Here is a 10,527-nt window from a genome sequence, read left to right as displayed (position 1 = left end):
AATTTAATGAAATTTTTCTTGATGAAATTATATGTTTTGAACTCTAGATTTGAGAAAGTCTCTTGATCTATAAGTTTTGACAAAAGAAGGGGTTTTGATGAGGATTTAGCTGAGAAAGAAAAAGTAAAAGGTATTGATTAAGTTTTATTCAATGATTGTATCACACCATATATTTGGTAAAATATAAAAGCCAAGTCAAAAATTAACCCATAAATGATATTCTATTATTATGAATTATCGTCAATAGTATAAAATTTTAATTTCTGTGAAGTATTTTATAATAGTTATATTTCTTAATGATCTATAAAATAATGTGTTTTTTCATATATTCATAAATGTTTTATAAATATCTATTGTGTGAATTAATTTATTCTTTTAAATGGTTAAAATGACCAAATTTATTAATTGTTTTTATTTATGGTTAAATTCCTTTTTAAATATTCCATCTATTTAGACATAGTCAGTAGATTGGGAACATTTCATAATTCCTTGATGCATCTTTTTGACACCTTCCCCTAATCTATCTTCATCAACTGCTCTTCTTCTCTCAAATGAAATGAGCTCAAGTGTCTTGCGGAGTGTGAGAGCTTGCATGTATGCTTCTATTTCGTCCGGGATTTTTAACTTCTTAATAACATTTATTATATTATCTATTTATGCACAATATTTAAAATATGCATTATAATGCATCATGATTTTCATCTCCATTTTTTTGACATTTCATCAAAAACAAAACTTTGATTTTATCTTTATACTAGAGTTAATCATATATAATAGTGCATATAATAATGGAAAACAAATTATTACAGCATAGTTTTACCCATTATTTTTTACTCTTTTCTGTGGAAGCAAATCTTAGGATGTCTCTACAGAATAGACTTGCTTAATTATTTTTAATCATACGTTCTTTACAACCATTTTCTGTGTGTCAATATTCTCCTTTCAAGACTTATTAATTCAAGTTCATCCATATTCATATTTCTTTTAAACCTACCCTCTTTACAACCATTCTCTGTATGTCAATCTTCTCCTTTAAAGACTTATTAATTCAGCGCCTTCCTCGGCCTTAACCTTTTCAAATATTATTATTATATTTTTAATTAAGATATTTTTGATTGTTGGAGGTATAAAATAAATATTCTTTTCAACCCCCAAATGTCCTTTCAACTTCTTTCTTTAGTACGACCATTTGTTCCGATGCTACCCGATGTAAAATCGCCATCCCGAACAATATACTTCCATGAAAAAGTGGTATGGACCTCCGTAGCTCTTCTTCTTTACTTGATATCCTCGCAAGTACCATTGTTTGGAATAATGAACACAAGCTCAGCTGATCCATTTTTCTGGATGCGTATGATGATGGCATCCAATCGAGGAACATTAATGGATCTTGGTATTTCACCTATTCTTTCCAGTGGAATGGTTTTGCAGGCTCTCGTAAATAGTGATATTCTTTCTGTGAATTATAGTATTAAGGAGGATAGAATCCTTTATCAAGCAGCATTAAAGCTTTTGGCCTTAATAATGACGTTAGGACAAGCAGTTGGCCAAGTTATGACTGGTTTCTATGGTGATCCAAAGAGTCTTGGAACGAGTGTTTGTTTGCTTCTTGTAATTCAGCTTCTTTTTTCTGGCATAATAATAATTCTTCTTGATGAGTTGCTCAATAAAGGTTATGGAATGGGGTCGGGGGTAAATCTCTTTATTGCCGCTAATGTCTGTGAGAATATTGTTTGGAAAGCCTTTAGCCCTAAAGTATTCCAAACAGCAAGAGGTATTGAATTTGAAGGTGCTTTGATTTCTTTTGTTCATCTTCTCATTACAAGAAAGAATAAATTCAATGCAATTTATGAATCGATGTTTCGACAAAACCTTCCAAATCTATCATCCATTATTTTCACCTTTTTGATATTTGCTTGCGTGATTTATGTTCATGGAATGAGAGTTGAGATTCCACTTGAAAGTACTTCTGTTAAGGGTCAGACTGGAAAATGGCCAATAAAATTACTTTATAGTTCTACACTTCCAATAACTGTTCAAAGCCAAATTGTTGGGTATATTGGTTTTGCTTCTCGTCTTCTGCATGAAAGGTTTCCTTCCAACTTCCTCGTAAGATTATTCGGTGTCTGGGATAGAAACTCTTACAGAAAAACTGTACCTGTTTCCGGATTCTGCTACTTTATACACCCCCCAGAAAACATATCAGACGTATGCACAAGACCAATAACCTTCCTCATTTACCTTTCTATCATGCTCATAACAAGCGCATTGATAAGTAGAGCATGGATCGACATCAACGAAAACAATGCTGAAACAATTGCTAAGCAAATTAAAAACCAAAGAATGACTGTTAAAGGCATAAGAGAACAAAACATAGCAGAGTATATGAACAGATACATCCCCACTGCTGCTTTCTTGGGCGGGTTTGTGATCGGAATGATTTGTGTAACGAGTAATGTTATCGACACTATCGGAAGCGGAACTAATATTATTCTTGCGGTAAGTGTTGTTGGTCAGTATTTTGAAGCTTTTGCCAAGGAAAATATGAAAAAAGGCGGTACGGTCTTCATCGAATAAAACTATGAACCTAAATTCTCATATATTTTATCAGCTATATTTTACATTTAACTATCTTATCACTTCAAATTAAATTTAGTATTAAAAAATATAATTTTGAATGTAGTATTTTATTTATATTTTAGGCCACTTATGTTGTACAGATCAATGAAAATTTATTTATTGGTTAAATGATTTATAGAGCCCCTTACGTTTGCTCTGAAAAATAATGGATATCTCTATATAACGGATTATAAATGTTTCATTTGATCACATCATCATTACAATCATCATACATAAGTCTTCTTCTTTTAAAACCTATTGAGGCATATTTTTTTTTCTTCTGCGTATTGTTTGTGTGCAGTCTTCAACTGCAGTTGACATTCGTAACGCCATAAATATAGCTTGTGGTATTTTGTGACTAAAACCATTCACTATTGTACAATATACATACTATCAAGTGTTAAATCCGAGTTAATACTTATTTTTTATCCTATCAAGAATGAATAATATAGTATGAAAATTTTAGATTGCAATAAACGCTTGTTTTAACTGACTTTCTTACTCCGTTAAAATATATAATACCATATAAAGTATTGAATCTGAGTCCATACTTATTTTTTGCGCCAATTTTTATCTTATCAAGAATGAATAATATGGTATATAAATTTTAAATGCAATTAATGGTGTATTAAAGCCAATTTTATTTCGTTTGAAAAATGTAAAATATAGTATAAAGTTTTTTATTGTAATAAATACTTGTTTTCAAGACCTTTTGGCATCTTTTGTAGTAGGATATTCCATACAAAGTGTTATGGTAAAATAAATCGTCATATTTGAAGTCATTTTTATCTTTTGAAGGTTTAGTATAGTGTTTGAAGCTTTTTATCCATTTTAGAATTAATTTAATTTATAAAAATATAAAATTTGTGTAAAATCAAAAATAAACGATATGTTTTGTTCAAGAAATTTTTGCGAATTTGTATATAAAGCTTCTTCATAGCTTTTAAAATTATATTTTTATAATTTTTTTTTAAAACTTAAATATGAAATTCGCTGTATTTATGGAAATTTGAATATTATAAAAATCAACAGGAATCGTTTTTACCCACAAGTTCAAGAAGCCATACTTCGATTATAATATAATGATGCTGTGCCAAGCGCCTTTTTATAAATATCAAATAAAAATATATTCTTTTTTAAAAATACCTTTCTATTTATCTGCGAATATATCTTTTATTCCCACATTTTATACTAAAGTGTTTTGATCACGTAATGTCACGAAAAAAAGTTAACGATTAATAAATAAAAATTGCTTTTTTACTTCGATAAATATTGTATAAATGAATTTTTTCATAATTTTTAATTTTGACAAAGTTATTGCTGCTATAAATATACATTTTTTAGTTTCTGTGTATTTAATTTCTTGAATTCTTGTAAAAAAAACATGTTTGAATTCTCTTTAAAATTGTCTCTGGTTTTCACTTGTATTTATAATCTAGTCAAATTAAATTTTTTATCAACAAATGTACTTTTAAATAAATTTTATCTTTTTATTCTCACATCGGTTCATTTACCACTAAAACTATTATTAAACAGATGTATTGATAAAAATAAAATTTTGATTTATTAACTAAAATAACAAATAAATTCACTTAAAAATACACGATTTTAAAAAAAATCACTGTTTGAAAATGTGACAGGCGTAATCTACCCGACCTATTTGATTCATGTATATGAATTTTAACAGGTTGCATGTTTTGAAGACATTCATACTTATAATAAAATGTAATTTTTATTAGTTTTAAGTATAAATATAGAAAATTTCGTTTATATGTTGCGAAAAAAATCCATAATTATACATAAATATGTGATTTTTATCGTATTAAATAATTATATTATGAATGGAACGTACCTTGAATTTATTTTTGAATTTAAACCATTTTTAGAAGGAAAAAAAATTGTTATAAAAATAGAATGGGCAATATTCTTACAAATTAAAATAATTTCAATTATCTTTATTCTTTTTATATGGTCAAAATACAAATTTATATGCTTGTATTTTCATTCTGATTTAATAAAATAAAGAATAATATCATTTTTGTTATACACTTAGATTTTAAATGTCGCTAAATAAATTGGAAACTTATCTAGATTGCTTATAAAATGGTAAATTATGAGTAAACTTAATTTAATTTTGATTAAATTTAATATATTATTGACTATATTATTTTTTTGTAAGTTAGCATTCTTATAATTCTGACTACATAAGAATAAAAGCGAAAAAATGTTGTATGCGGAAAATGATTTTTATTAATTACATCTTTGTAAAAACAATTTTATTATTATTTAAGGTTCTCTATGCTATAAATTTTTAATGGTTAATCTTATTTTTCTACAAATCGATCATGAGTAATAAATACATAAATTTTATCCAGAAGAAATCCTTTATGATAAATCTTATTTATATTCGATATAATCAAAGGAATAGATGAATTTATATTATACTTGTGTAAGATTTCAAATTACCATTAATATAGATAATAAAGCTCATTTATATTCGGACCAATCGAGAGAATACATAAATTTATTTTATATAAGTGTATGACTTTTAATCAATATTAATATAGATAATAAAGCTCATTTTTATTCGGACCAATCGAGAGAATAAATAAATTTATGTTTTACATGTTTAAATGTCGCATAAAAAACCAATTTATGTTGTGTTTATTTTTTATATTTAATAAAACTTTGAATTATACAGAACATTATTTTCTTATAACGGATTATTTTTAATGAAATTAACACCTTCAAAAACTCATAATCAGAAATGATATTTATATTTTCTATTAAATTTATTACACAAGGTGCCTTATTTTATGTATAAAAGTCACTTTCAAATAAGAACCACTAAATTTTAGATTTATAGACTTCAAAATGCATATGTATATATCCCTAACATCTTTTTTACGAGATATGTATATTTACGCTGATAAATGTATTCGATCTGCAAATTTAGTCTAAGTCTAACAATCAAATATGATTTAAATATATAATTTAAAAATTATATGAAAAGCGATAACGATTCTATAAGTCAAATAAGAAAATAAAATATCTTTTTATAATAACATATTTTATAAGACCCCAGAATATAATAAAATTAAATGAATCTGCATAAAATTATTAAAAACTTTGCGTTTGTTAGGCATAAATACTAAAAATGCGATACTTTACATTTTCAAGCACCTTTATAATTAGAATTTATACATATATTTTGCTGTTTAATCGTATATGATTTTATGGTATATTTCCGAATTTTTTTTTTCGAAGAAACAGAAAGAAATTATAAAGTTCAGGATATAAAAAAAGGCTGATAAACCCTTTTTGCAATATGTTTCAAAAATATTATCAATCAAAAGCTTAGTTTGAACTCAAAAAGAATAAAGGGGTTACCAGTTTGGATTTTCGTTCAACAGGCCACCGATTTTCAGAAACATCCACATCACACCAAAAATTACTTTGATTACTTGCACTTGTATTCCTGGATTAATTAAAGTTGTATTCCTGAATTAATTAAAGTCGTTTCAGCGCCACATTCAAGCAAATATTTAAAGCTGAAAGCTTTCTTGTTCCTCGGAAGCCATAATAATATTTAATGCCTACACTACAGCCAAGCGAGCTTAATTACCTTTTTTCTGATTTGACCTCGCACCTGCGCGAAGTATATTAAAACCTTAAATTATAAAAAAAAAGATCATAGTGTGAATGTTCCCACCACTAAACTAAAGCTACGTTCGATAGAATTTTAAAACACAGTAACAATCAATATATAAAAATTATTGGCTATATCACTTAAAAATTATGATATACACTTCTACATATAGTTCTGAAATTTGGCAATGAACAATATAAAAATTAAATACTTATAATGAAGAAAGCATAAATCTGCCTATTTTATTCGAGTAGTGACAGTTATTAGAAATTTATTTATATCCCTTAAAATACAAATTTTAGTCATAAAAAATAAAATCCGACTTTCTAGAAAATTACACGCAAATAAACAAATTTCAAATTTTTATATTTTCCAATATGTTTATGGTTTATAGGTTTTGTAATGTGCCCCTCTCATACTAGTTTTCAGTGCTATTGGTGATATCTTATTTATTGATATTATTTTATTGTGTTGTGTTAAATATTAAATTTTTTTCTTATTTCAGTTACAAGTAAATTTTACATTTTTTCTAAAAATATATATCATCGAATAGTAAATTTGTCTGATGAATACAATAGAAAAATCAGAAGCAGAGCACTACAAAAATAAATAAGGCGAAACTGCGGAAGTAACGAATCAGAAAAATGTAGGATCAACGAAAATACACAAATTTCTTAAAAATTCATTATATCATATTTAATGACTTGGGGTAGTCACAAAATTCCATAAAAAAACAATTTAAGGAATTAAAAATACCCGGCGAAGTAGAATCATACATGCAAGCTCTCACTCTTCAGATGACACTTGAATTCATATCATTTGATAGAAGAAGAACAGTGGATGAAGATATATCAGGTAAAGGTGTCAAAAGATGCATTAAGGAGTTGTGCAATATCCTAAATTGGTTGTCTACATCACAGTAGTTTAAAAAATAACATCAAAAAAAAAACTTAATCCATGAATAAAAAATACTAGCGAACAGTAAATTAGCCTCGATAATGCAAAAATGTAATTGAAATAGGTTTCATTCTATATATTTTAATTGAGGGTGGAAAGAGCTTGAATATGAAATCAAGACTAATTTTTTAAAACCTTTAAGTACAACCCCTCTCCATTTTTTTACATATTAACTTGAATCTTCTATTTGATAGAATCAATCTTAAAAAATATTTGCTCAACACTAAAGAAATATTACCATATTTTTTTAGGAATTATTCTCCTTTGAATAACATTCTAAAATAAATAGTTTTAAAATAGTTTCTTTCTCCGCATGACATATAAAAGGATCATGAAGGTAAATTACTGTGATTTTGCTTTTTGATCATAAAATGTGCTATTTTGATTGAATAAATTCGAGCATTTTTGCTGATACAATATTTCATAACTTACAAACGCAAATAAATGTATTCCCGAGAGTAATATGTACATTTTAAAAATTTTTAACTATGCAAAAAAAAATATAATTAAGTTTACTTTTGATTGTGTTTAGGCTTTTAATGTGCAATAGGATGAAAATTTCTGGATTATGCGATAACGTAATGATGATAAGCGTAGATCGGTCAAAAACCATAGGAAAAATATGTATAAACATTAATCCGAATATATGGTTATTTTAGTCGTAAATTATGTCTTCGACCATGATTTTTTTTATTTCTTGAACTTTTTTTAAAATTTAGCATTAGATGCAAAGTCTCAGAAAAGAAGTAATCTTGCTAAGTAAATTTTTAACACAATATAAAAGCTTAATTTATTTATATTAGAATAAAATTGAATCAAAAAGTTTATTGAAAAATATAATATATCCGACTTATATTAAACCTTTATCTAAAAAATATATTGAACGATATATTCGAGGTTCATCTTTTTTTTATAGAAAAAATTTAACCGAAAAAAAGCTCGAATGAATTTATTTTGCTTTCAAGTGGTTTAAAAATACATTTATCATCAATACTTGTATATTTATTAGATTAAAGTGCTTGCGTCATACTTGCATTTTTTTTCGAGATTCTGATTACTTTACATGATTTTGGTTCTAAAATAAACTGATATATTCGTAGAAAGTGCTTATGTGCATACTTTCGATATGGTATGATTAAAATCTTCATTATCGACAGATTATCAGCATCGGCATACTATTGTGATATATGCAGAGACATCTTTTCAAATGCATTTCTCATATTTTATGCTATTCAAAATATTTTAATAGCCTCTATGTACGAAAATATTTAAATGCACGATTAATTTATATATTATAGTTATACAAGTTGATATATAGTATATTTACTCCACCTTGGCTACAGTTAAAAGTGTTTTTTATATATCACATATAATACAATGTTTTAAAAATTAGGAGGAAAAGCAAATTTATATTATAAATTAAAGAAGAAATGAATTGAAATGTGAAATTGTTTTGGTTTTCTCACCAGTTTCATTTAAAATTAAGTCTGTGAGGGAATCGATATATATAAGCCTCGCTATAATTTATAAAGCCTTTATTTCATCTGATTATTATATTTATTATATATTATTAAATAAAACATTAATTGCTAAATAATTTGTTGCCAAATAAAATCAAAATACTATAAATGTATAATTTTTAGATATATCCTTATAAACTGGCTCATTTATATACTTATGCCAAAAAATGCCAGCATATTATTTTATACATTTACTTTCATTGCAGTTATTTGATTTTATTTTGTAGATTTAAATTGTTTACGTACATTTTCTTCTATTGGCATTCTTTTACTTTTTTTAAAATTTATTTATGAATAAATATATTATTAAAGTCATTTTAATAGATTAAATCCCACATTTTTTTAGACAGGGGTAACAATTTATAAAAAAATAAATCTAACGTTACTTAAGACATAAACATTGATTTTTTAATCTGAAGATTCAAAATAAAAATGGGTTATTTATATCGAATCTTTTTAATTTTTATGGGAATTAATAAATTTTCCTTTAAAAACCTTCTGATCTCTCTAATAATAAAACTATCACACACTAAAATTTTATTTAAACGTTAATATTTCAAAAATAAATATTTATAAACTGAAAATTTATGCTTGTAAATTCAAAAATGTAGACCTTTTTATACTTTGAAAAGGTAAACCTTTAACGAGAGACAAAACGATATAAACAGGGCCCTTAGTTAGAATAAGCAAAGAAATAAAATATCACGGAATACTGTAAATTCATTTATAATAAATATAACATGGTTCATGTTATTGTAAGATAAGAAATTGTAGAAACATGATGTCGCATAATTTATCTTAAATAAATTGGAGTTTATAACCGATTCGAGGTGTACTTATAATCAACAATATCAAAGAAGATCTTGAATTGATAAAATAAAAAAAGATAGGAGGCATGAAATAGTATTTAAGATAAGATAGCCAAAAGATCGATAAGATGGACACGGTGGAAAAAATCAAGTTTTCTTAAACATAAACCAGAAAGTATAAATAAATACACAAAAAATATAAAACAGAATGGTAAATAAATATAATTAAATATTTATTATATCATTATAAAACATAGAAGGTACCTGAAGGAACTAGATGTCACGAACCAGGTTGAGGCATATATTCAAACCTTGGGATTGAAAAAAACCCTTGAATTAATAAGTCTCGAAAGAAAGGAGGGGTATTGAAGAAGACTTTGGAGAGGAGAAGATAGCCGAAAGTATAAATACGCTGTGCGTACAGAGAATCAAGCAAGCTGTGCCTGAGAACAAAAACTAAAATTACTACTATAAATATGGCCCATAAATAAAAAATACTAGGATATCATTATAAAATTACTTGGTAATTATATTATTAACTAATCAGTTTTTTAAAGGGAATAAAAAATAAAATATCAGAAGGATTATATAATTGATTTCAAATCATATAATAATTAATCTATGTCAGAATTTTTTGTACCCATAATTGTTATGTAAATAATTTTTTTGTAAAGAAATATGAGTGATTGAAGGCGCACGCAAAAATAATGGGATTGACAAAAACAATTAAATACTTGTTTTAAAAACAGAGGTTACACATAATAAGGTTTTTAAGAGAATTAGTCGACAAAAACTATAAATATCTTTTGCACTATAAAACCATTTTAAGTTTTTATCAGCTAAAAAGAGAGGCAAGTGATATAAACAAATCAGGCCGTAAGACTATTTTTAAAAGTTGTTATGCACGTTAATTTTTTGCATCTCTTAGGGTCTTAGAACCCCTCATGCTTAATTTTACAATTTAAATATATAA

The sequence above is a fragment of the Rhyacophila brunnea genome, unplaced genomic scaffold (genome assembly GCF_057557595.1).
Source record: "Rhyacophila brunnea isolate RB1 unplaced genomic scaffold, BYU_Rbru_1.0 scaffold_120, whole genome shotgun sequence".
Classification (NCBI taxonomy): Eukaryota; Metazoa; Arthropoda; class Insecta; order Trichoptera; family Rhyacophilidae; genus Rhyacophila; species Rhyacophila brunnea.
The sequence above is the reverse complement of the archived record's forward strand: the minus strand, read 5'-3'. Positions refer to the sequence as shown.